The sequence below is a fragment of the Apus apus genome, chromosome 1, assembly GCF_020740795.1.
Source record: "Apus apus isolate bApuApu2 chromosome 1, bApuApu2.pri.cur, whole genome shotgun sequence".
NCBI lineage: Eukaryota > Metazoa > Chordata > Aves > Apodiformes > Apodidae > Apus > Apus apus.
Genome location: NC_067282.1, coordinates 73,126,523 through 73,129,970, shown reverse-complemented (window position 1 = coordinate 73,129,970; position 3,448 = coordinate 73,126,523). Strand labels below are relative to the sequence as shown.

General features: G+C 47.1%; 1 long non-coding RNA gene across 1 annotated transcript; it reads right to left on the bottom strand.

The window, feature by feature from the left end:
- Nucleotides 1–1,257: 1,257 nt before the first annotated feature.
- LOC127379977 (uncharacterized) lies at nt 1,258–2,954 on the bottom strand. The gene is made up of 2 exons (XR_007888400.1): nt 2,761–2,954; nt 1,258–1,766 (listed from the first exon to the last, which is right to left on the bottom strand). It is a non-coding gene; the product is annotated as an uncharacterized LOC127379977 (long non-coding RNA).
- Between the last annotated feature and the right edge of the window lie 494 nt (nt 2,955–3,448).

Below are 3,448 nucleotides of genomic sequence, written 5' to 3'. Positions count from 1 at the left end.
GTTTTATATTAAACAACTGAGTGCTATTATCTTTCAATCACTTATTTTTTTCTTTCCATTTTCAGGTAAGAAAGCAGAGACTGACAAAGTAATTCACCTGGAGGTAAAGAAACAACTGACATACGGGAGTTAAAACTTTGATTATGATAGAGCTGTAGCCTGTTTCAGATGCTGATTCCTTCCTTATCCTCCTTGATAAGGAGTGAACTCACATCCTCCTTGACCTTCAGTTCTCCCACCTATGAAATGTGTATAATAGCCAGCCCAAAGGGATGCCTATTTATTTGTGTTACGGAAATATTTGTATGGCCAGATGACAACCGAGTGGGAAACAAAATTTGGGATCCTTCATCCTATTTGTTCTTGTTCTTCTACTTGAGTACAGCAGCAGATCCAAAACTCACAGTTTTCCTAAAGTGCTTGTGAAAACATGTCCAGGTTTTAATGAATCTGTAACCTTTAAATTGCACAAAAGCATCCCTCTGAACTCTAAAAATATTACAGAAGGAAGAAAAACATCAAAACACATGAAAGATAGGGAATACATTTTAAAAGAGCTGTACTTGTTCCTTCCCTTTTGCAGTTTGCGAACCATGACCAGGTAAAATAAGTAGAGACACTCTTAAAGCATTGTATTTCCTCTGTCCTTGACAGTACTTGCAAATGAGGTACAGAAAAATCTAGGCAAGTGGAAATAACTTTAGAACCTATTTTTCAAAGTTTTGGGACTCAGTGAGAGGCACAAAAAAAGAGCAAGTTATAGCATATGCTGCTAAATTGCTGTTCAGATAGGCATGTGAGCATCTATATTTCATTAGGAGCAGCAGAAGCACTCTTCATTGTGGCTGTGGTTTTTAGTACTTGGCATCAGTGTGACTTAAGAAGGGTGGGTATGTTCTGTTGAAAGTTTCCTCATAAATTTTTCACTTGTCTATAAGCAAGAACGTAATAATTCTGTCTGAAAGGTGTGAAAGTTATAAGTATCTGGAAGAAGCAGCTTGGTAAGTTACAAAAATAATTGTACTTTTAACTGAAAGCTACCATCACCACCCTTGTCCTCATTATAAAAATCCTGTGGAAAGAACAAGAGTCTATTTAATCTACTGCTACAGAAATTACTGTTAGGCAAATAATTTCAACATGATCACATATGTTCTTACATGGTAGTTCAACTTGAGAATGTTCAGAGTGTATAAGCTGAATATTTCAGTGGTAAAAATTAGTGCGTATAGATAAAGTTAAACTTTCTTTTTGGAATAGTGGGGGGAAGGAAATAATTTTTATAAATGCCATACAGTAACAACTTAATGCATGATAAACATTTTTATGCAGGGATACAAAAAATTCAGTGTTGCCAGTGGAAGGAAAATATGAATTTTCCAAAGTGCTTTTGGAATCTTGCTCTTATTTAATGAGCTTGGCCCATCTGACACTTTACAAGCTTGGATAGCCTTTGGGTGGATTTCTGTACATGCAGAATACTTCAGTTCTATTCCAAAAGGCTTCAGAGAAACAGGATCAGTCACCACAAAAGGGTGGGGGTTTCATTCTGTTTCTTGAGACAGCATAAGGCAAATTCATCTATTCCTAAAGGTTTAAATTTGCACTGACGTTTTTCACGTGGAAGTTTCAGTGTCTCTCATAGATAAACGTCATGATTCCCATTTTACAGCTGGGCCCACTATAGAGCACAGAGAAGCAACTTCCTCACGGTGCTATGGGGAGTGACTGTGACAGGTCCCCAGGAAGTCGTTCAAGCTTCTTGCCTTGGAAGAAAAGAACATGTATTAGTAGTCCAAAGTACTAACAATTCTACCTATGAATGGTTACAGGAAAGATAACCCCAGCAATGAAGAGTGTTTTGCAAAAACATAGCAGAGGAATCGGCTAAAGAGAGCCTATACTAGACACTGCACTTACACATTTGCATCTGTGTTTGTCATCAAGTTCCAAATCATCAGAAGTCTGCAAAACTGAGTTATTTTGCCACTGTAATACCTCAGACATTTCTGGGAAGTTCAGATTTTTCTAAGAAATACAATAGAGTGCTTAGCACTCACTGTAAAATTAGTGCAAACTGAGACAAGAGCCTGCAACATTCAGCAACGCTTGTCTCTCTCAGGGCCTTAGACCTTAGCAAAATGAAACTTACATGTATTAAATACTTGTTAAAAAATATGGAAAGCATATCCCATCTCCATGTAAGCAAATGTCAAGCAATCAAGCTTTATTTACTTCAGCTTTTATGATAACCAGCAACTAAAAAACCAGACCTAGAACATACACAAATATAGCAGCATCTGGCACTTCAGTTTCGTGCTCCTGCTCTGATTCTGAGTCACAGACTTAATTCAGACAGAACAAGGGTCTGCACCCAGTCCCCCATCCTCAGGTCCTTACATAAAGTCACCCTTCTTCCATCACCTTCACAGCCTTCCCACTAAAAAGCTCTGTCGAAACGTTCTATTTCTTTTTCCTGCCGTGTGTCTCCTCCCGAAAGCCAGGGCCACGTTCTGTTTAGCCGAAACCTGTCCTCCCAGCCCCAGCCCCCAGCTGCGGTGGCACAGCCTGCCCGCCTGTCCCGCAGCATCCCGCCGCGACCAGCCTGCAGGCACTCCTGGCGAACCGCTACCTGACTCATGTTCTCCACCTGCCCCCACCTTATGAACTTGTCTAGACATGGAACAATTTCTACCCTCCCCCCCCCCCCCCCGGACAGATAATCCTCCTCGGCCCGTTCTCCCTCAGGGCCGGACTCACCGGCGGGGGGAAAGCGAGGCGGGAGGCAGAGCCCCGCGGCCGCCCCGCAACCCGCCCGCCGCCTCTATCCCCAGGCACGCCCCCGGCGGGTGGCGAACGCTCCGGGCAGGGCTCCTACCGCCCCTGCGCTGGGCGGCCCGGCGGCCAGACCGACCCGGTGCCGCTGCCGGTGCGGGGGCCGGTGCGGGGGCCGGTGCCGGTGCCGCTGCCGGTGCGGGGGCCGGTGCGGGGGCCGGTGCGGGGGCCGGTGCGGAGGCAGCGCCGCCTGCGGGCGGGAGGCGGAGGGCGCCCCCTGGCGGGGCCCGCAGCTCCTGCACCTGGCGCGGCCCGGGCGGCGCCCGCGGCACGTCCCGCCGCGCCGGGTCCCGCCTCCCTCCCGCTCCTCCTGCCCCGGCCGGCGGGGTTCCCGGAATGAGGTGGGTGAGGTGCTGCTGTGTCAACGATTTCTAGAGCAGCCAGGCCTACCTCTGACTCCGGAATGTTGCTCTGGTGCAAGGCAACTGATGCACGGCGGCATCTGGAGAGAGCAGAGGCTTCTACTAAAAGGCAGCAGGTGACTCCTCAGCACCGCGTGCCAGCGCTCCACACAGCACAGCCTCCTTCTTGCAGCCCTTCCCTGCCAAGTGCTTGTTAATAAAGCGGTGAGGCAGCCTGCAGTTGAAGTTCAGTGAAAAGTTAAGTCCGTGTG